The 24,473-nt window shown below is 40.4% G+C and overlaps 1 protein-coding gene across 2 annotated transcripts in view; it reads left to right on the top strand.

The window, feature by feature from the left end:
- ADARB2 (adenosine deaminase RNA specific B2 (inactive)) overlaps positions 1-24,473 on the top strand; it is a 323,206-nt gene that overhangs the window by 626 nt on the left and 298,107 nt on the right. The gene's annotated exons all lie outside the window — the stretch shown is intronic.

Raw genomic sequence — 24,473 nt, 5'->3', positions numbered from 1 at the left:
GTCGCCGCCAGCGGGGCCGGGGGGCCCGCCGCTCTCCCCCGCGGACGGGCAGCGTTCGCTCTCCTCCCCTCTTCGCTTTGGGCCGAGGTTGGACCCCCGCAGCGGTGCCGGCGGGCGGGGGCTCGGCGGGCCCCGTCCGAGGGAGCGCGGTGCGGCGGGGCTGTCCCGGGGGCTCCAGCAGCCCCGGCACGGCTCCCCCCCGCTCCAGCGCCGCCCGCCGGGCCGGGCCGGGCCGGGCCGGGCCGTGCCGGGGGGTCAGGCCATGCCGGCGGGCGGGGACGCCCCGGTCCGGCCCGGTCCGGTCCGGGCCGAGCCTCGGGCAGCGCGGCGCCCGGCCGGTGGGGAGCGCCCCCGAACTACCCCTTTGCTGTCTTTTTTTGGTTTTGGTTTTTTTTTTAGAGAAGGTGCACCGAGTTGTGCCGTTTCGGTGCCGTTGCCCTTCCCTAAGCAAGCCTTCGTTAGGAAGGCGCTGATTGTCCAAAGCATGAAAAGTGGAGCTACAGGATGCCATTGCGAACAGGGGATGTGCCCTAGATGAAAGCTCTTCGCAAGGCTGTCCTGTTTTCTCCTGTAGAGCGGATGACACACTACTGTCTGATTTTTGATGTTTTGCCTGAAAAAGCCGAAGTTAACAGACTGTGAACACTTTAAAGTAAAACGAACCGCTGCGAGAAGCAGAGTGCCGGAGATGCCCAGCTGCAATGCCCTTGCTTGCAGAGACGCTAACTCCAGGCGTTTACCTAAGCAGTAAATATCCTCTAACCTGTAATTGTCATCATGATGTGGGACTAACGCAAGTTTTAGTCAGCTAGCTCGTCAACCCAAGCTGGTGCTTTGGATACTCTCTTTCTTCTTCTAATTCTAGAAATCCTAATTTTGAAGGCGCCATTAGCTAAGTGTCTTTTAATTATTGATTACGTTAAGGCCAATAAGCATGGTGTTTGATAACTTTTTAGAAAGGTGCCAAAGCAGGTTTCACGTAGGAAGTAGCAAAAACTGGTCAAGTGCTAAATGCTAGGCTGTATCGTTTGATCGTCACTATTTTAACTTCCATGTCTGAACTCTCTATATTCAGACTCATAGTAACAAAGAGTGGTCTGCGCACGAGTGAAAACAACAGATGCGCAGATATATCAGGACTTTCTGTAGGTGCGTAACCTTGGCATGTTACTCCGGATCCTTAGCATGCTGTAACACCTGGTGACAAAGGCTGCCTTTTTACGCTCCATTACAGAATAAATTTTAAAATACTAAGCAAAGGGAGAGTTCTCCTCTTCAGCCTCCTTAAATCTGCTTGTACTTAAGTTGTGCTCTGCAGACTTCTTTATGCTGTATTTGTTGAAGCAAAACTACTTTTCTAGGGAATCACAAACTTAGCCTAGCCTTACCTACCCTGTCCTTGGCCGAGAGAAAAGAATAATCCATTAATCTATGCAATGGCGAAAAGGTGCTTTGTTGTAAAGGTAAATGACAAGTGTTAATTTTGGTTCTAAGCAGCAGACAAAGCAAGAGTCGTTCAGTAGGATTTCTCTGATGCATCCTTTGTTGCTCCGTGTTTTGCCAAAAGAAGGTGGAAGTTGAATATCTTAAAAAACGACAAAAACTTGCTGAACAATAACTTGGTAGATGAAAGCTATTTGCAGAATAGGCAGCTGGAGGTTGATGGCATTCTAGAAGGTGCTTGACTGACCAATATCAGTAAGAATGTGCACTTGAAGGGTTCATTTTTTTATTCCTCAAATGTGCTATTGAAGCCACTTTCCAGATAATGTAGTTGGTTAGTATACTAATTATAGGGAGCAATGCTTTTATTTGTATGACTCTGATTTTCTTTTCTATGTAATCACAGTACCTATTCATAAAAACACACATTCCTGTAAATTCCTGCTGGCAAAAAATGCCTGTAACTTAAGGCACGCCCAGTATAAAACCTGTTGGATTTTACTGTTACACTAGTTTATTTACTGTTCATATATTTCTTTGTCTTTTTTTATGGTATCTAATGCAAAGGTGTTGTTTAACAAACTGACTATCCTGGAGACTAGTCAAGAAAATGTTTATTAGGCTCATAAATTGCTATGTCTTTATGAGAATTAATACGGGCTCCACTGTTTTGCCGGCTTGATCTATTTAATAGGTTGTGAGAAATCTTTTTAGAGAGTTACACCAAAGACACTTGTCTTTTACGGTTCTCCAGCACATACTTCGGTGTTCATAGCAAAAATACTTTTAGTAGATGCTTTAAAGAGTGTAACGATGCACTTATGTTTACACATACACACACGGAGATACCTATGGACACGTGTAGACAAAGAAATTCACTCCAGTCTTGAATTTACATTCAGTATTACATTCAGTATACAATCAGAATAAGGAAGTGAGATTACCTGTCACATCCCCACTCCTTAAGGAGATAGGCTCAACATGTTATTTATACAACTTAATAGATTTTATTACACGTTACATATGAACTGTGCTTAAAACCAGGTTGAGACATCGCCTGATAGAATATCTAGGAATGTGGAAGTAGAAGCAAATTCTCTGTTTAATAGCATTGCTTTTCCCCTCCTGATTTACTTTCCATGTTTTCAGTCGTATTTTTGTCCTGGTTAGTGTGAATTATAAATTCGTGTGCCTGGGTATAGCACTTCGCTCCATTTCTTTTATACCTGGATGCTCTGTTTTAGGAGTTTCCTGGGGGCAGAAAGCAAGTTCAAGCAAGGAAAGCAAGCAACATACTCTGAATAGCTAATTTTCCCTGTGTATTTGAGCTAAAAAAACCAACTAAAAACACGTGCTGCAAGATACAGAGCAAATTTCCATATATGCAAATGAAGCACTGAGAAGTGTAGGACACTGAGTGTGATTCCAGTGTACAATAACATTGTCCAATAATTAATTTGCATGCATCTTATTTTTATGCTTATGAAATCCAGCAAGCCTTTCAGTATAAAGATCCTACCTTGAAGACTTAAATGTCCATGCACTGAATATCCCATTGCAAGCATATATTTGCATAGCGATTTCATTCAGTTTTAGGCTACATGCAGAAAGTGTGTTAAAAAGCTAAAATGTGGATATTCATAGCCATTTTTTAAATCCGTGTAGGTAGGAATATTTTCATTGTTGTTTAGAAAATAAGTATGTTAATTCCCAGTGGGAAGTAAATATCTAAATTTCTCAAAGACCTAATGAAAAATAAATAGGGATGCTTGCCAGATTATCTGCATACTAATTTCGTGTAAAAGCAGTAATAGGTATTTTAGATTTCTCTCTCTCGGTTTGTTTGTTTGTTTTTTTTTGTCTGTGTGTATAAAATGACCAGAGGTCAGAAAATTATGCCTAACAGTTTAGAGAAATCCATTTAAAATTTTTAGCGCTTTATAGCAAGTTACTGTATTTGTGGGTTCTTGTTGCGTTTTCTCCAGGGCTCTGGAATATGGCAGAGTACTGGCAGAATTCACCACAGCGGCCTCAGCACGGTTTGTGCAGATTTCATAGCCTGTGGTATAGATTTTAAAAAGAAGGCTTGTTTTCTGAGATAAATGTTTACAAGTAGACCAAACAAAAGCAGAGTTGCCGTTTACTGATAATACTAAAAACGCCACACTTCAGCAGCCTCCGGCAACTTCTTAGAAATCAGCATATAGAAAGTAAGTGTGAAATGGGTGATTGGAGATATGCTCCTTCGGAGTTACCTTCCAGTATAAGACAACAAATAAGCCACCTTATTTGTAATACCATTTTATAGAGCTAGCGATTAAAGTTAATTACTGGAAACAGGAGGGAATCGAGTATCCCTGATGTGGTAGAAAGCCATGGCCGAGGTCGCTGCTGATACAATGGGACGCGAAATAAAAGTTGACAGAATAAACTAAATAAGGGCAGCAAGTGGGTGAGAGAGGCAAAATGAATGTGAAATGAAATTCCATGAAAAATTAATGAAATAGAAAGATTGTGCTGAGGACGGAGGGAGGAAACCAGCTTGGTGGTTCATCATCCTGCAATGCCAAAGTAATAAATGAGCGTGTTTCATCTTGGCGAGGTTCAGGGACACCACTCCTTCCCCACAACAGGATTGCGTCGTGCTTCAGGATGTGTTCCGCTTATCTCGTCCCCTGACAGCTCGAGAGGAAGGGAGTGGATTTGGTGATAAAATTAAATTGATTAAACCTTTATCCATCATCTAATTTGGTACCTTTCTTTTTTCTTTTCTTTTTTACTATTACCTCCAATTTCTAGTGATCCATGTAATGACAGCAATTTGAGATAGCATCAAGGACATTAGCTACGATGACTGAACTTAAATTTAGAACAAAAATATGGGATTCATGAGTCCATATCTAAATAGCAGACAATTAGGTTTTAGCACAGTGGTATCTTCCTAGCAACAGCACATAAGTGTGAGGACAAGAAAATGGTGCATTTTACTTTGAGAGAGAACGAAATATTTCACCTTTACCTCAAGGTATTAATTATGTAAGTAGAAAAAGCACTAATATAAATATTGACCATCTTACATGGGCAATGACGTATATAGCCATTTTTACCTTTTGAACACAGAAATTAAGTCAGATGTTTTGCTTTCTTCAGGGGCGATGCAGAGGCGTATAAAGCTAGTGGCAAAGTATTGTACTGCTGGAAACTGCTTCATATTGCTTAAAAATTTTTTAGCTTCTCCTTGGTGATTTGGGTAGGGAAATTCTCCCATGAGGTGAGAGCTTTGCTTACAGATTCCAGTTTAAGTGATATTAATGGAGGTTTTAAAACACTTAATGACAGCCCTTTCTGAAGTGATACCCTACAAATGGAAAACACTGCACTAAAAATTAAAGGTCAGATGAAATTGCCTTGTGAAATATCAAAGCTACTAAAGGTCTGTGCAAACTGTTTTCTTAGGTTCCCTTAATGCCCTTTAGGTTATCAAGTTGCATTAAAAAAGTGAACATTAGAATATCAGTCTGATCTCTGTTAATTGTACTACTTTTGAATTACTGCGGTCCAATACTGTGTAGGTTTTGTGAGTAGTAATGAACCTGAATTGATCCCTGTGTTTACAGCTAACTATCTCTACAACCTTACAGGCAGTTTACTGTTTTTTCCCCTGTAAACTATTAGTTACCCAGACAAAAAAAAGCTGATATGCATCAGTAGATAGATCATTCTCAAGGCATCTGTGATGAACTTGATGTTTTCTGCATAAACCAGCTCAATTTGCCTGCAAATTATGTAAGTTCCAATAGTAAAATAAAGTGCTTACCTTCCTGCTCTAGCTGACCTTTGTTCCCTGCAGTATGAATTTGAAGCGAAGCAGCCAACCCAGAGGAGTTTTAACAGCATATTGTGATATATAATATATTAAAAAGACCACTTTGTTAACTGGCGAAAGCAGGTTGTCAACCCATACTAATAGGCAACCCTCCCCGAGTCGTAAAATAACCAAATTTAATGCTTTAACAGAATGCATTAAATGGATGGTGTTATCGTTGTCATTCAGGCAGTCTACAATTTCTTCCTTCTTAACAATAGATTTGAAGTATGAAGATGCATTTTTGGGCCCCGAGTTAACAGTACCCTCTCCGGACCAAGGACTGGACATCACTGTGGATGGTTTAATGAAAATCTCCGCCAAGTAAAGCGTGAAAACAAGGGAAGCACAGAGCAGGGCAGGGTGCGTGAAGAGCAGGATGGCTAATATTGAAGATATTACGGTGTCATTAATGAATGAAAGGTGTATTTTCACTGAGTATATTCTCTTTCGTTCTGGCTGCTCTAGCTCCCAAATAAGTGGTAGAAATAGTGAGGATTCAGAGACGTATGGCAAAAGAGATTAAGGATATGTAAAATTTCAATAAAAGAAAATTGGTAAGATTTATATTGTTCACTTTGGAGATAAACATAAGAATACAGTAAAATCAGATTAAAGAAGGAAAGATTATAATGAAGGTAAACAGGCTAGTCTAATTTATTCCTGATTTTTTTATTTACAAAGACAGAGGCCTTTAAGGAAACAGAATTTCAGCATGTTTAATAGGAGTGGGAGGACTTTTTCTGTTGAGACAGTATGTAGCTGACCTGGGGAATCTATTTGTTCAAGGTATGGAAAAACAAAACTTAACATATGTGCAGGGAGTTGAGGTACCTGATTAGCTCTGCTGAGACTAATGCTAAAAAGTTTGCTGCTTACTTCAGTGAATGTAGGGTTTGGCGTTAGGGAGGATACATTAAGATGGATTTGGTTTTTTTTAATATGAGATATGAATCCTCTTTTTCAGGAAATTATCTGACTCCTGACTGACTTGGATTACGAGGAAAGGTGATTTGTAGGCTGTTTAATTGCTGCTGTTCACTGTGAGGCTCTTTGCACTCTCTGTTTTCACAGCTGAAGCTGTAGTGCAGCGGTTCAGGAGGTGCCCTTCTGCTCGGCTTCGCGGCGGAGGCAATGCGCATCCATCCGCCCGTGTGCCTCCCAAAAACGGGAACACGGCTGTGAGGAAGGCAGGCGCGTTTCCATGGAATATTCCTGACGGCTTTTTAAGTCGCCTTCCTCTCTGTTCCTACTCAACGCCCTGCATGGTGTATGTAAAAATAGACCAAAATTGAGACTGATTCCCAGTCTCTTACTTTGGTGCTGTAGTGAGGTTAGGATAACACTAAAAATTAGTACACCCCCCATTTCTTATTCCCTTGGAAAAAAAAAACAAAAGGGTGGGATAAAAGGGGGAGAAAATGAACTTTGCAAGCACATGATGATTTATTAAGCAGAAAAAAACACTGTTAATGGAGTGTTTGCTAGTGTGTTGTCTTCAGACGAATATTGTGTAGTAGGAGATTACCCGTGCATACCACAGTCTGTCTTTGTGAAAGTGTTCCTGCTGGGCTAGGGCTCGGTCCCAGCGCTGTACCAGCTGATATGGAGTTGTGCCACTTGTGAGTGCTGTTTCTGAAACCTGCAGTACATGCTGGTGGCATTTTACATGCAGTTGGGGACTGAGGAATGAGCAATAAGTAGATCTCAGCAAAACACTTCACACTGAAGTTGATATTTTTTCCCCCATTTTTACATCATCTTTGTTCCTTATAAGATAAATGGTGCTCAAAATTATTAGCAGAGCCACCATTCTCCAACTGCTCATAAAACATCAGCATGAAGAGTCAAAGCTGCTGGGAAGTGTGGGAAGAAGGAAGTAGAATTTAACAGATATTTTATCTCCATCTCTGTAGAAAGAGATCTACACACAACTAATTTTATGCAATTGCCCACTCCTTACCACTTCTCAGAGACTGTGAAATGGCTATTTATTCCTTAAATAGTGGGGTTTAACAAATGTAAAATGATGGCTATCAAGCCAACTGTAATAGAGTATTACCTTTGTATAAGGCCTGATGCTGCTGCCTCTACTCACAGTAAAATTGAAATTGAAACTTCTCAGCAAGAGTCAGGGTGGCAGAACTGTGCTGCTTTATACGTGTGTGTCAGTGCCTTAATATATATGTACATATATATATTTTTGAATGAAATACAAACTTCTGCTTCAGCTGTCTAGCAGTATTAAATGAATGACTATAATAAACTCCAAGTTATATTAGACAAAGTGTTTTAAAGCCTGTAGCATCCAAAAATATTGACAAGGGATTAACTTTTATAATTTGTTGAAGTATTTTGTTTAGAGATGTAAAAATAAAATACATTTGTATCATTTGTGTGTTTATACACATCCATCCATATGTGCTGTATGAATTTGTAGTTTGGTTTTTTTTTTTAAATATATAAACATTCTCATAGGATTCTTGTATGATTTTCCTCTGTGTAATACTGATAGTCTTACAGACAAATCACAAAGGCACAACTGCACAAGGATAAGAATTTTTTAGAATGAGAAATAAATAAGTGAAAGAAACTTCAAGCCAAATTTTTTAGGATATTTCAGTGTTCTGTTTTGTAGGTATGTTTTTTGAGTAGCTAAGTAGTTCAGAATGATGAAGACAGATGCTTATGCAGGAGCTTGTAATTCTCATGTCAGGAACCCCTGAACCTTTACCAAAAAGGTGAATTTGGTCTTAAGTTTCTTTGTGCGCTGATCTTTCTCCAGTTGAATCTTATGGAAGAACTGACATAACTGGGAGCAGAAGCCAACCCTGAGGTCGTGCTCTGTTTTACATCCATGCCAGCAGCCCTGCCGCAAACCGCCAGGGAAAATGCCTGTGGACTCTTGGACAATAGTTAACTGAAACTAACTTTCGTTAGCTGATTTCCAGGTTGTGATTTCCCTCCTTCATGCTAATCATGGATTGCTATTTATGTGTCCTTATGAATGGTGATTTTGGGAGGCAAGGGGCAGAGCCGCTGTGGTCTGAATTGCCTCCATTGTTGAGCAGTGCAGACAGTAATTAAATTGGAGCTCAGCTCTTGCTGCGCGTGGTTTTAGGAGTTTAAAAGAAACAGTACAAAAAGGGGATATTCTCTAATATCACTGACAGCAGGTCTCTTCCAGCTAGAACTGCTGCAAAGATTATTGATTGGTCTGTGTTTATCATTTATTTGTGCTAAAGCATCTGATTTGTATCTGTAAAATCTGTTGTTTCTAAAATCAAGATACTTGACTCATTTTCAATTCATATTTATAATGGCCAGTTTTTACAGCTATATGACAGGTTTGTTTTACCCAGTGCTGAGCCCACAAGGAGCACTTTTTGTGCCTTCAGCTGAGATATATGAGCATAAGTTATTTGATGATTTTTTTTAAAGAAAAAAGTTTCACTGTGCAAATCCTTTAGGTTTCATACGCAGCAAGAAGAGGGAATATACACTATTCAAGCATAAATGTAAAGCATTTCAGTTTTGCCAGAACAAGTCAAAAGGAAGTCTTTCTGGGTTAAATTGTACCCTGCCAATAATACTTTTTAAATTAAAGTTTAGCTCTGCATTCATTTTGTTAAAAATCTTTCCATGTTACAGCACAAGGTGTAAACTGTAAGGTTAAAACAAGCAGTAAGATACTAACAGTACCAGTTACCAGATTATGGTTATTAGGCGTAAAAAGAAAGGGTATTTTTAAAAATGTACACTGGTTTTCATTAGTCAGAAATTAAACAACCCTTTGCAGTTTAGAAATGTGGTTTGTAATAGAAGTAGTTTAACAGAACCCTGCTTTATAGATGGGTTAGGCCAGGCACATTTCAAAGCAGGTGATACATTCTGCTTAAATGGGGTAAGAAACCATAGACAAAGGAGTTTTGGCAGATTTTCCTGAAGGCTACCAGTGAATTCCTTATTAAATTTATACTTTTATGATGTAAGGCACATTGGACTATTTTTCCCTGCCAGTGAGTTAAGATCATCCTTCTCTTCAGATAATTCCAACTCATCCTAGCCAGCAAGGACTGTTATTGCCCAGAGTTAATAAAAATGCATCACCATAATCAAACTAGGTACGTGCTCAAAGTATTTATGAAAAGTTGTTGTTAACTCTCACAGACAGAGGCCACATCCCCCCAGTTTACAAAGAGGGAAACTGAGTCAGAGCAGTTAATTAATCAGTTGCAGAATTAATTAGCAAAAGGTAGGAATTCAGGAGTCTTCACTCCAGTTTCAAGTATCAAATAAACCTGTTTCTAGATTGTACCTAGCTTTTCTGTAGCTGCATTTGCATCACATCACTTAAGGTTATCATTGCAAAATACTCGTGTGACACGGCAGGTCCCTGGGAGCGCTGCTCATTTCGAGGTGGACAGTGTGCCACGCTGCGCGCCGCAGTCGGTGCTCGCAGGCAGGAGCAGGTGTAATCCCTGCCTGCAAGGCAGCCTGCTACATTTGTTTACAAAGCAGTTCTGCCTATCTGTTCGGTGGGGTTTGAAAGAAGAGGGCTTTTTATTTATTTGTCTATTTTGTATGTAAACAAATGCACGGGGATCAGATTCTTCCTTGGTGTTAAATCACATTTGCTCTTCAGTTCCTGGAGGGCTTTTGATTTCTCTCAGAATGGCTTGTTACACATGCTGAGGGCAAGGTTTCTGTGTATCCAAGTTTACATTTAAAAGGCAAGTCTTTCTTCAATATTAGCAGCCCAGCGCTGACAAATCTGTAGAATAACTCTATTTTTGTCACATGCATTACTTCCTTCAGATGCTGTGAGAATTTGCTTATGGAATTGACGGAAACTGTTACAGTTTTTTGGGTTGATTTTTTTTTTGTTAAATGAGATTGCTCCTTTTAGATGAATTGCTCAATTTCGGTAAGCTTAAATGTTATCTACATTTAATAACTTTTATTTCCATTAAAAGTCCTAGTAACAGTGTCTACATTTGTGCCTTGCCTGTGCGTCATCAGTTTTGTGTATGCACATGCTTCTTGGAAGACCAGGAGACTATTCTACTTTAGCTAAAACCACTGTAAATTGACTGTACTCTTTAACCATAAGATAATTCTTTGACTGAAATGTGGTAGACAATTCTAAGATGAAGAACCAAACCCTGGTTTCTGAGTTTAGGAGAATACTTCTAAAAAAAAATCTATTCCGTATATATTATTGCTTTAATTTTACCTCAAAAACTCCAAGCCCTCATCAAGAGTGTCCAAAATTAAATGAAAGCGAGAAGCAACAAATTACACACTATTTTGGATCTTGTAGAGTGCTGTTTTAATGGCAGTATGAATTAAACACTACAGAAGCTTTCTCAATCTATTCTCTTAATGATTAAAAAGGCTCCGCAAAGGCTCCAAAAAGGCACTTTTAAAGCAAAACATAGTGTATGTGACCCTGAATATCCATGTGTTTATCACATATTTGCACTTCTTTAATTTCTGTCTTTACCAAAACACCCATCTCCTTCCTCCACTCGTTGTTGTTATCTTAATCCCCTCGTGTCTATCTTCACCTATTGAAGCATCTGTTATTCATACGACTTATAAAAATGAAAGTATACATGAGATTGGTGGCTGGATCGCACCAGTATATCATCAAAGGTCTTTGGGATAACGCATGGCCTTGGTTCAGCAAAATCACTTGTTCAGTCATTCCACTGCTGCTCAGAAAAGCAGTAAATAATAAGTAACAAGATCTGCATACGAATATGCAGGTGCTTATTTTTTTTTTGTGGAATCAGAAACTGGATAAAAAGTTGCTATTCTTTCCCTAAAAATTTTCTAGATATAAAAAAGTTTGTAATGCACTGACTTGCCAACACATATTTCTTAGGGCTCATCCTGTCTTAGCACGTCTAAACCGATCTTCCTACCACTTCCTGAGCTGAAGAAATGTTTCTCTGACGCTGGCATGTAAAGTTGGTTTCTGTGCTGATTAGGCAGAAGTGGGAGACGGCAAAAAGTAAAGGTAAGGGGTGCCGCTATTATTCTAATGGCCATTATAGCAAAAGCAGCGTGCATCATAGGCAGGCAGTTGGATGAAAAGAGTGGTTTGTTAATCTCAGATTGAAATAATTTTCCTTTTGTTGGTTTGCCCCCTAACATGTTGTTGCAACTGCTGACATCAGGCACATGCCTGTCTGCAGGTGCAGTCATGCACAGGCCTTGTACAGACAATCCACTGAATTTCCGTCTGTCATCTCCCTGAGCTCCAGCCGGTATCAGGGAGTTTGTGCGTTGTAGAGGAGACAGTGGTGACTCACTGAAACGCACATGGCAAAAAGAGACTTCTCAGTGGTCATCAGCGCAGCCTTTGCACAGAGATGAACTACAGGTGGGCAGGTGCGCTAAAAGCACGACGAGATGTGATGCTCTCAGCGCATCTGCGGCCAAAAGCATGGCTTAAGGGTAGCAACAATAGGGCTCCCTGACTGGATGTAGGAAACTGGTTTCCATCAGCCCTTTCCAGCAGACAGCTTGTCTCTGCCGAATGTTGACAACATATTACATAAATTTCCCTGCAACAGCTTGTTTCAGAAACTTTCCCCAGTAATGGAGATTAAGTTAGAATTTTGTTTTGACTGCTGTAATGCATATTCATTAGATAAAAGCCCAGACAATTACTGTGATAGTTTCACTAGCAGGTGGAGTACGTTTTAGGATTTGGTGGGCATGGGATTTGCTGGAATTATCTCAGCGAAATTTGGGGGATTATTTTTATGGTGCGGGTTTGTTTGAAAAGTGAGAATGTAAGCAGATTTGAAGGTGATTTCATTACGTTTTTGCATTAGTTTGCTTTTACCATTTTAAATCCAGAATAAGTTCATACTTTGAACAAATTAAGGTCTCTTAGGACGAGCAATGAACCACACAAATAAACTCTACCTAAGTAATATAGCTTAAAATAGCGGTATCTCTAAAGGATGTCTCTTTATTGTGTTCATTTTCCAAAACAGTAGAAAGAACTAGAAAAAACATTTTCTAGCTTCACTTGTATAATGTTCACTTTTATCCATTATGTACATCAAGGTTATATATTACTTTTTGTTGAGTAGGTAACATTACAGAAAATACGCACGCATCAACGTTGTTGAGAATTTGCAAACAAAAGCACAATTTCCGTTTTTGTTTCCACTAGAGAAGAAAGATTGAGAGCAGAATCGAGATGAAGAGAATAGGAGCCCCATCCTGCACTCTACATGGGAATCTTTCTTTTTCAGGAGCACCAGGCCCTACGGCTCATGAGACCTTCATCCCATAGGTCATTCTCACATGGGTGGTTACGTTGTCTTCAGTGTGGATTGACCTCATCGCTAATTTTTATAGGGGTTAGGGTCATGCTAACTGGCACTATCAGTAGTGGATCGCTGCCAAATGAGAGTTTCAAAAAGAAAACAAGGAAGTTAAAATTGCATGCTCAGGAACACACTTTATTTCATCCCTACAGCACAGTATCAGAATTTAACATTAAAGGAGGTTTAAAAATATACTTGCATACCACAGAAGTTATCAGTCTAGACTCCCCATCTGTTGAATGCCTTGTAAGTATCAGTAGCAGTTCAGTATCTCAAACAGAAATCATCATGTAAAAATGCTAATAATTTCTCTACGCTGTTTTGTTACTAATGGAACTTCAAAGCTATGAATGCATATGTTTATATTCAACTTCTATTTATATACTTAAACACAGACACTCTAGTACGATGCATATTAATGTGCAAATACATGCTCCAGTGACACTTATATTAACGTACATGCATATTTATAAAAAGGGCTGAACTCAAGGGAAGTTTTGTCCCAGGCTTCATAAGGAGCTTGGATCAAACCCTGATTTTTTTAATAAACATTGGGCCAAATTTCCAGGAATTGATCTGGTTCATAGCATTGTCATTTTGTTGTTGTAGTTGGGTTTTAATTCTTAAGCACAACGTTTTTATGAGCTGCATCATTTTCACAAGCTTGTGTAGAGATGTCCCTCTGTTGACAGAGCTGCTTCCATACTCCCTTCAACATCCTCCTTTGTCTTTCGTGTTTCCAGTGTGTTCTAATCATGTTTTGTAATCCCCTATGCTGTTATAACTGATTAATTAGCAAACCTTCAGTTTCAGGCTCTGAATTTTTCTCTTAGGCTCAAACCATTTATAATCTCAGTTGAAAAGACAAGATTGAACATCTGCCTTGTAATTAATCTCTTTGCATCTTATACCCATCATGATTATTGTTTGTTCTTTACTATGACTGGGTTTTCTAAGGGTGAAATGTTACACTCTGCATTATCTAGGCTCTCAGCCTGAAAATAAATCCATGCAGATGGGCTGCAGGGAAATAGTGAAAGTCAAGGATTCCACAACTTGCATTCTTTTGTAGGATTTGGGACCTCAAATGTCCATTTTTTTTTTTTTTTCAAAATCAACTTAAACTATGGGTGGGAAAAGACAGTGATAGATGAATTGTTTATTCTGCAGAGTTTTAATCGGTTTATATTTTCAAAATTTTCTTTGCAAAGATGCAGGAGAGAAACGTGTATTTGTATATATATGAAAAATAATTAAATCCAACATTTTCATCCAATCATAGGGTGCCAAAATCTATGACTTTCACAAAATCACATTATAGGACCTGCAGCTGGTGGAAGTTAAAGGACCGTCATCCTTCAGAAGTTCAAGTCTGAACTTCCCTCAACTTGTCAAGATTTCTGCACGAAGCCTGCTTGCTCGGAGTTTGTGCAGCGAGCAGTTCTCTCTGCTGTACTTGCTGTGCATGTTTTTTGATATAGTTGGGATTGAGATTTTGAGGGATTGAAGGGGATCAAATACCCATTTGCCATTACGTGTTTCCAGCTGGAAACCGTGGGATGGCAAACTTTCTCTCCCCCCTCCCTGACACACAGCGTGAAGGGATAATGGAAGCGAAATTTTGCCAAGACATTGTACTCTTGCCAGGACAGGTAGAAGAGCGATGAATAAAATATTTCTTCGCTTGTCCCACATACTGTCCTAGTCACCGTCTCAAGCACCAGCTAGCAGCACAGCGAGGATTTATTTCTCCAAAAGGAGCTGGCTGTCTCCAAGCGTCACATAATTTATGCAGAAAATGCTTGTTTCTCCTTTCTGCTGCAGCTGATGCCCACGTGGCCTTGTCCATCCAAAGGACTCGGTTCTCTTCAGCCTGAACTGGGCCAAAGGGCGGTATTCAGGCTGTCCTGTATGCAGTTCCTTACATCAGTTAGAGGCCCGACAGTGCCAGCTGGGGTCTCTTGCAAATATGCGTTGCTGTTATTCATACAATCTGAGCTTTTCAAAATTTGTGAGAGCTCTGAACACTTCTCAATAGGGCTACTGCAGGGTTTTGGAATGATACTGTAAAATAACATAGTTATAAATATTTTCGTTATGGAAATATAAGAGGCAGCTAATGTCGGATTGGTTTTTAAGCGAATTTTTTATTTCTTTTACAACTCTGTGCGATCTTTGTAGGTACTAGATTAAAAAATAATTTCAAACATGAATAAGAAATACCATTTGCAGAAAACTTCATTTCAGCTAGAATTAGCAATATGAAGCACCTCTCTGGGGCTGTGATTCCAGTCTGCCAGTTTCCCAGAGTGCACAGAACAAGTGTGGCTGTGACCAACAGAGCCCATGATGCATTATGAAATAGACTCTAGCGTTCGTTTCTTTCCCCAGGAAGAACTAATTTTAAATATTCCAGCAGGCCTTTCAGGAGTTATGGCATCGCGCTCTCCTGATTGCCTTTTTTCTTCTGTTTGTTTTTTAAGAGATCTCCTCTCTTGCAGATGTTTATTCACTTACAGCTTCGTATTGCCCAGATGCATGCGTGGCTCTCTTCCCAGCCTCCAGTCAGTCGCTTTGGCTGCTGCCTTTGGACAGCAATGTATCAGCAAGGGGCAGCTGACTCTGATGCAACTTGGTTAGGTTGAATTTTAGGACAACAGAGTGTTTCTTTAGAAGACACAATGTGTCAAGAGTTGATGGGGTTTCAAGGACATGCAAGACCCCACCCATGACAACTTGTCCACCCCAGGAGACCTGACATGAGACTCATGGAGGACGCTCGCCTGCATTGCTTTCTGCATGTGCTTTCCATTGAGCATGGCCAGAAAGTCTGTTTTATGAAGAAGTCCATGAACTCTGTGTGCGTCTGTCCAGGTGCAGGTCAGGGACTTCAGTTTGGAGTGTGCTAGTGGGCTGCGGAAATGTTGGGGTCACAGGATGGTCCAGTTCTGCTGAATGTGCTGACATGAAACCGTGAGAAATGTATAACTATGGAGTCACGCAGCAGCGTTTCTTCTGTGTCTCCTGATGGTATGGTGGGAACACAGTGGTCTGTTGGTTCCACCATCCCCATCAGCAAGGAAGACGTGTCTTACCTGAGGTTTATCTGGGGTTTGGGGGCTGGTTCACACACTTGCAAAATGGATTACCACTAAAGAAAGCTCTACTCTGAAACTGGCTATGCTAGAAGTTAAAATTATCTTCTCTTTTATTACTAGGACATATTTTTAGGCCCTAATTCATGTCTCGTGTGAATGCAGTCCTCCCACTCCTACGTTGGGAGTACTGAACTGGAGTCTAAGGGCTGTGTTACATTTTCCAGAAATAGGTGCTACCCAAGATTTTGAATATTTACATTCTTTGCCTTTTAAAAAATACACCCACCAGTTTTAGGCCTGTGTATGGTTTAAAAATAGTGAAAGATCCAAGTACGGCTGCTCTCCTTTGTTTTCTTGTCACTCAATCCTCGTTTTTATTTTCGTTGCATGAAGGGGATCTTTGCTTAGTTACTTTGCATCTAGATGCTACAAACTGTGCAAAAAATATAGAATATAGGTCCAATTCCTATAAAAATCTTTTGGATGTCTCCTGTTTTCTGCGCTCTCCTCCTGAGCTGCAGTACCACAGCTGTGGTCACCCATAAGCACCTGAAGCTATATATGCCCTGCTGCCTTCAGTGGTCGGCGTGAGGCCAAATCCAGCGGCATACCCACATCACTTGCCCGTTGGAGGACCTGCAGCTGGTGTTCATGGAGGTACACTCTGCTAAAATTTCCCTCGTGGGAGCCCTAACATGCAGCAAGGGCAGAGTCTGACCGTCGGACGCTGTCAGGCGGCAGCAAGGGGAGTTCGGAGAGGAGGCCTGACCCCACCGCAGCCCGGGCAGAGGAGGTGGCCGGGGAAGCTGGCGAGCTGTGGGGACCGTGGCTACTGTGGCTGCGGTGCCGCAGCCCCTGCCCGGCTGCATGACCCGCTGCACAGCACCCCTGAGGACATGGGCTCAGAGGTGGCTGGATCGGCACTGGTGGCTGTGAAGCAAGGAGTTCAGTGGGACTCCGCTCATTAAAAAACCCTGCTGGCATGCAATTTAGCGAGCTATCAGGCTAGATGATGAACTCCAATGAAGACGGGAGTTATTTACTGTGGAAGCACAGCCACCGTTCCCATTAGCGCTGGCTCTGCGGGTGGAGGCAGCCTGCATTTTTGTGCTGGGCCCTGCCCTCCCTGGCTGCAGGCGTGTACTCCTGACCGTGTTCTTCGTCTGCTTTCAGGTATTGCTGTCCTCCATTGAATATTTATGGTGTTCATTCTATAGTGACAGAGAGGGCAACCCTGCAGCCCGTATCCCCAGGAGCTGCCCTTAGGCATGCAGGCTTCCCATTCGGTGGGATACCTCCATGCCCAGGGACTGCAGGAGCTGGCCTTCATGGTCACATCAGAGTAACCGCAGTCTCCTAATGGAGAGCGCTCTGATCTTGGACCTTGTCTGTGGCCATCGGGTTCCCACCTGGGGGACCCATTCCGAGGAGCAGAGAAACAAGATTTTATCAACAAGGATGGCTGTCTATGCCCCTCTGTGTTTGGAAGGTAAGCCAAGCCAAGCAGGTTCTGGGTACTGTCACTCCACAAGCAAATTATAAATATAAAGCCTGTAAATATGTATGTTTTGCCACAGAATTATACATCAAATAAAACCTACAGTCATTATTTTATTTAAAAAATAATAAAGTCTCTGTCAGTATATTCCACAGACTAATATGAGCAACCCAATAACTACTGTCTTGAAAAAGAAAAGGAAAAAAAAAAAGCAGTGTATAGAACTTGGGAAAGATGTTTCATACCTTTACTTAAATAAGGCAAAAATAAATGAGACATTTAGAAAATGCAAATCAAATCTGTCCTTTGTTTTAATCTATTACTATGGGAGCTTGCAATAGGTAGGATTAGAAAATGATCGCTGAGAAATATTGGTGTACTGAATATTTCAAATCACTGAGGACTCTTTCATTTAAAATAAAACCATCAGCAAAAGGCTATATCAATATATGAATGAAGAGGAATCAGATATTTCTGCTACTGCAAAAAATTAATAACATAAGTCATTAGCATTAGTGCAACTTGCTTCTTTTTCTAATTTACAGCCACATATCTAGATTAACTGTAAAATATTCCTGGGTTTAGGACACACTGTCCTACATTGAATGCTTAGCCTGGAAAGGTTATTAACATTGAATGGGAACTGTTCTCTCAGGAGAGCTGCAGATAAAATGACCAGGGAAAGAAATAGCACAACTTCTCAAATTAGCATAATTAGTAATTATCTCTTAATAGCCCCACTTGGCTTTGGAGACTTGGCACTTGAAATTCCGCTTAAAGTTCAGTGAGGAAAAACAAATTTCACGCTGAAATGTCTCAATAACACAGCTGAGCTGCTGAGGTAATCATCTGGTTTAGGTAAAGGGAAGGAGATGAACATATGGATAGGGAAGATCTTTCCTGTAAGCACTGTGTTTGTGATTGCGTATGTAAAGCACTCGAGGCTTAATGGTACAATTGCCACTTTCTCTGGGGGTGAGGGGAGGGCAGGAGGATGAGTGGGACTTTTCTCTCTTTGTTAGTGGAGAGAAATAGATGAAGATAATAAACTGAAATGAGGAAATCCCATTCATTTTGCACCAGAAAAATGTAATTTCTTTTGCAAGTCTAGCTGAAATAAAAAACCTGGAGACAAACAAGCCAAGCAGTGGATAGAAGCAGCAGCCTTACTGTACCCAGTGGCAGAACTAAAACCTTCCCAAATGGGGACAGTTCTCCAACATTTAACTCAAGGCAAAATTGGATGAACAAGCATCGGGAGCCTGGTAACTGTAGTTTTTTTCTTTCTGTGGCAAGGAAACAGATGGCTCTTTTAAGATGCTTTTGACTAGGAAAGAACAAAGGTCAAAGAGAAATATTTGCCATTTTTACATACCTAAAGGCCAGTCCTCTTTATCCTCAGGCAGAAAGCAATTTATCAGCCCATCCTGATCGAAACAAGCCTTTGTTATTAAGAAGGCATGTTTTGATTTACATGTTGCACAGCTGGTTGGAAGCTTTCCACTGGGAAACACATACACAATTGATAAGCCTTCCTAAACTAGTTCGAAATAGGAAAAGACATTGTTTCACTCTACCATCTTCGGCAGGCAAGGCAATTCACGTTGGGTGCCTGAACATCAGTAATGGATTTATTGAGGTGATGGTTTGGGGGCCTTTTAGGGGCCTTTTTTTGTGTTTGTGGAGTATATGTATATGCATACATACGTCTATATGTATATATATTTGAAAGTTCCTTCCATATCCTGAAGTTGCAGGGAGAGGGGTGCAGTGGTTCGTGCCACACACGGTCTCTCCTGGGGTGGGGTCATCTGCCCTGGGGAAGCAACACTTTTTCTCTGCCTGCAGAGCAAAGGACCCCGTTGCTTCAGGGAAATAACTCTTTTGGCGTGGTGTCCACACAAAATAGGAAGGATGAAGATAAACTAGTCAGAGGAGGTTGACAGCTGTTATAAAACTGATAGGCTGACACACTCATGGCCAGAGGAGGAAAAGGTTTGGCTTAGAAACTGTAATTAAGGCTGGCCAAGGTCCATTAGCTCATCTTCACTAGTAGCTTCGAAGCCTCACACCCTATGTATCACTCTTATTATACAGGTTCTAGGTGAGAAATGTGATTAAGCAAGCTGCTTTCCTGTGTTTCCAAGGCCTGGCTTCTGAAGGCATTTCAAATGCCTCTATCAACCAATAAAATCCATTTCAAAATTCAAAAAAAGCATGAAGGTAAAGAGAGAGAAGGGAGAAAAGAAATGGAAGCAGATCAAAAGAGATGAAATGACATTTTAAAAGTATGGAAATGAGGAGAATATTGAGACTGAATTAATTAGAAAAAAATCCTAAAAGATGCAGAAATCCACCAGCAGGTCTGATGTAAATATTTGCAGGCTGCAGAAAGCAGGGAGATAGGACAGTATTATGATGAAATGAGCACATTTCTCCCTGTTCTCCCCATCCCAGCCCTACTCCCAAATGAGCACTTGACAAATAAATTAAGCTTAAGCAGTAACAGTGGAGAGACCACAGAAAAGTGTTCTGATGGACACCTCGGATATCTCCTGATAGGCTGTATGTGGGCAGCTGGTGAGAAGAAAATGCTACAAAAGAAAAATGCCCACTCCTTGACAAGCCTCTTTGTTGAGTGATTGATATGTTTCTGCTTTCCTCCTTCCCTATAATATTAGGAACGTGAGCTGCTGCTTCAAGGCCAGAACTATTAAAAAATAATCATCTGTGAATACTAGCTCGACTTTTTTTTTCAGTGCATATAGCTGGAGGTGGTGAGTGTTGATTTTCTTTGCTACCCCAGACTGGATTTTTTAGGGCAGATTTTTCAGAACACGTCTTTGTCCTTTTACTCTTAAATTTCATCTTGAGAAATGTAGGAGTTCCAGTTGCGTAGTTACACATGTGTCTTGTTTGCTTACAAAGTTCATTAGAAAGATGATCTTGTTAAATTCAGGATCTCTGAATTTGATTTTTGGCTCTGCTGCCATCGTCTTTGTGACTGTGGCGATCCACTTGCCTCCCCTCTGCATAGGGTCCATCGGGACAGAGTACATTCATCAGTATTATTTATAATCTCTTCACGCTGTGAGCCCTTTAGAGACCACTAAATTATGTCTGAAATCATGTGGTCCTGATCTGGTTTGGGACCTCCTGGTTACTATTGTAAAACTAATAGCAACGTTACTGAATGGCACCAGGTTTTATTTCTAGGCATTGAGGAAACTGAGTGTGTAACCTGCAGGTGAACTTTCAAAGGCTACTTCTTTGACATTTGATCTTGCCTGACAGCAATTAATTATCTGGCCTAATTCTGTGATGCTTGGCAAACCTTAGTGAGGTGCAAAGGGCATTTCTGTTCTGCTAAAACCAATGCTAGAGAGGAGTGTTCAGCAGTTTAGTCAGGATTGGACCTTTAAAATTGGACACAGCACGGAAAAGGAGAAACATGCAAAATCACCTGAGCAGAAAAATGCCTGAGGATAATTTGTTCTCTTAAAAAATGCCATTGGGTCATACTGGCTTTATTGGTAGCATTTAATTGTGTCAAGCTGATGATCTGCCACCTTGTTCCATTTTATCTTTCTTTTTCCTGTTTTTGGAACCATCAATTTTGGCTATTTCTTGAATTGCTGGTAATTGAGAACAGGGGGTATATAAGAACATACTGTGTATTACATTTGTGTTGCTTTCAAGCAGAGTTAAGCATAACCTGAACATATAGATCATGGTAAGGAAATATCAGTAATTTTAAGTGGAAGAGTAATTTGAACAACCTAACAGACCTAGAAGGCCTGTTCTCCTTCATTTAATAAAAGTAGGTCAATGTAGGTTTTATGCCATTCACATTAGTGTCATTCATTTTAGCTTTACTAATAAAAGGTAATGGCTGGTTAAGCATTACTGGAACAGAATATCAGAAAAGAGATTAGGAAAAGATAAATGGGTAGAGAAACATAACAGAAAATAAAGCCCTAACTCATTGCAACCTACCTATAAAATTTGCTAAATAACATCAGCTAACACCCTGGTTTTGAAACTCCCATTTGTACCATGACTAAAGTACAAATGAACAGGAACATGAAAAAAATAATACACTGTGTACTTCTTTAGCTTCAGATCATCTATTAAACACTCAGGAGGTGCTAACAATGGGCTTTAGGCTATTCTGTCATAATTCCCATTTAACTCTCAGAGCAGTTATTAGATATTTAAGACTACCATGGTCTGGCTCTAGCCTGTGTCTTTCTGCTTTAGCTATGAAGAACTTGCAGGTTTAGCTCCTATTTGTTTTGGTAGCCAGGTGCCTTCCTGAGGGGCTGATCAGTGGCAAAAGGAATGCTGGGTGGTTATTATAAAATAAAGATAAGGAGAATGTTAGTCTATCTGCTGTTATTATCACAAGGCCATTTATTGAAGCAAATCAAAGGAATATATGAACATATACACACGTGTACCCACAGAAATCCCATTGTATTTTTTTCATCTGCCTTCCATAGTTTTTAATAATATTGCAACTACTCTTGTACTTAAGAAACTATTACTTCAGTAGTTCTCATACAGGGCCTTGGAAAGTCATGAATGAGAAGAGAAGTAACTGGGATTCTTTTTATTTGCTTTTCAGCTTTTGGTTAAGGCATAGGCTATGCTTTCATATCTTTCCTGAAAGAGCAAAAAGCTTTCAAAACTCTTCAGAAAGGGTGAAAACCCTGTTCAGCTTCACACAAAAAAGCACACAAATTTCCTTCTTATCCTGCACCTTAAGCCACTATCTTTTTCTAAACCATTTCTTAATAATACTTGAAAGAGACCAATTTAAAATGTGTACCTCAAACTAGTTCATGTTAAAATGCATTTCTTGTGCTGGACCCATCATTACAGCATTTGGGGAACTATTAATATTTAGTGTGTTTGTCTTAGATTCTTTCCACAGTCTTGTGACTGATCTCCCTCTCACAAGCATTGTGGGGTCTGTGCCTTGTCCCTTCTCGTAGCCTGGAATGGCTGCAGGATGTGGGAAGCCTTTCTGCTGATGGTGTGTTCTTTGTCCCTCCTTTCCCCCCTCTTCTTAAGCTACCCCGGCCTCAACAAAAAAGGAAAAAAAAAAAAAGGCACATCAGGAGTATTAAAAGGGCACGAGGAAGTTTTAGCTATTTTAGATTCTTGACCTCTAAAAACTGTTTCAGGACATGGCTTAGATTCAGTCTCAGCCCATACAGACATGGCATACCTTAGGCTTCACTAATTTTTTCCTAAACCAACAGGAAAAAAAAATCCCATTCTTTTACATTTGCCGAAGAAGTCAAACAAATTCCCCATTGCATGCTGAGCTAAGGGTATCTCTTCTTTGTCCCCAGGCAAAATGCTCTAGTAGCAACTGGAAGCCTTATAATTAACAGGAAGTAGAAGAGATGAGTTATTTCAGTAGGTCATACTCTAGTAAGTGGAAAACTACAAGGCCCTCTGTGCTTCTCGCATGGTGCTAAAGTCAGTTCAGGTCCTCTAGGCTGCGAGATTGAGCATGTCCGAACAGTCAGGAAGCCGATTAAACCACTTTTCTTAGTCTGTCATTTGCTATGAAACACAGAAAGCCACAGGCAGATGTCAAAAAGAAAGAGCAAAATTTCCTCCAAGGCAGCTTTAGTTTAGAATAAGACCAGTCCCTAAGTAGCAGTCATCAGTGGCTGGCCCAAGAAATGGTTCAAGGTAGTACGCATACGTTGTATTAGGTAACATGGGAAGTAGAAGTGATGTTTCACGTGTTGGGAGATGGCAAAATTTTGGATGAACTAGAAGGTGAGTAGATAATTTTGTGAAACAGGTGAAAAAGCAGAGTCTCTGGAGCAGTAAGAGTGTGTTAGACCTCATCAGTGGTATTGTAGAAGGTGTTTGAATTCATTTAACAATCCCTGAAGTCAATCATTTTAATTCTATCCCTCAGTATGACATTCTATTTTAAAAATTCTTCGAATTCACTTTTGAAAAGAAGTCCCAAGTGTTTGCTTTCACTTCTGAAGTTGTTTTATTTTACATACACATATGGTATTTTCAATTTTGTTTTTCTTTGTTTCTGAGAAGAAACAGATAATTCAATTGACCCCCAAATGACTTTTCTTAATCCAGTCTCTCAGCTTGCTAAGTGAGCCTTTCTGAAAAAAACCAAGAGAGATCATGATTTCAATGAGGTGCACATCATTTAATACCATAGATGTGCCAGTTAGTGTACAGCTTACGTGTTATGGTCTTGAAGGAGACACAGAGTTATATGCTAACATTGCAACTTACTCCAGGTAGGCAGCTCACAGAGGAATGCCCTGTAGTCTGATAGACCCTGTGCAGCTTCAGTTTCAGCAGCACTGACTGAACCATCTGTAGCTTGATGTACTTGTTCCTATGCAGTGCACACAACTCCTAAGTTGCAAATACCAAAGGTTAGAAAACAGTATTTTAAGTGTGTATTTATGCTCATCCCTTTAGAGATTCGATAATGAGATCTGTTCCTTTAGCAGGGAGTCCCTGCTTCTCCCTGTCGTTCCCCTAGACGTCTGTGGTTACACAAAGAATCTGGTTTCATGATAGAGATGAATTGTCTTTACATACTTAATTTTTAAATACATTTAACTCCCACTGACCCCAGAAGGGTTTGTATGAGACCTTCTGAGGTCTGAGCTTCTAGACTTGCTGTATCACCCTTAAAGAACAGATGACAGTGAAGCTTCTATTTTGGAAATAATAATAAAAAAAAAAACCAAACCCAAACTTGGGAGAGAGGATCAAGCCCCAGAAGATCTCAGCCCAGACAATCAGGTTTTATAGCCAACAGGTTGCTGCAGTCACAATGAAATGAATCAGAAAAAGTCGTAGTTCAGCTTGCAGTGGCATGAGCTGCCAGTTTTCCTCCTATCTCCCAGTGAAGAAAGAGCCGAGATCTGCTTTAAATTCTGACTTCTGGTAAAGTGTAGTGATGTATGATTCGGCACACAAGCTAGTACATTGCACAACAAAGTATGCCATTTATGAGGCTCTCTAAATATAGGAAAGCAGTTTTTTAAAGTAATGCAGTAAATAACAGTGGATATTTTAGTTCAAGGGAATGTATAAGCCTTGAGGCTGAATTCAAGCAAGGACATTTTTATGTGGATACAGATCTTGGATTATCGAGACCATATGCTTGCCTGTCTGTAGTTTCTGTATTTGGCCGTTGATTTCAGGAG

This window comes from Phalacrocorax aristotelis, chromosome 2, assembly GCF_949628215.1.
Source record: "Phalacrocorax aristotelis chromosome 2, bGulAri2.1, whole genome shotgun sequence".
Taxonomy (NCBI): domain Eukaryota; kingdom Metazoa; phylum Chordata; class Aves; order Suliformes; family Phalacrocoracidae; genus Phalacrocorax; species Phalacrocorax aristotelis.
This window is presented reverse-complemented; position numbering and strand designations above follow the sequence as displayed.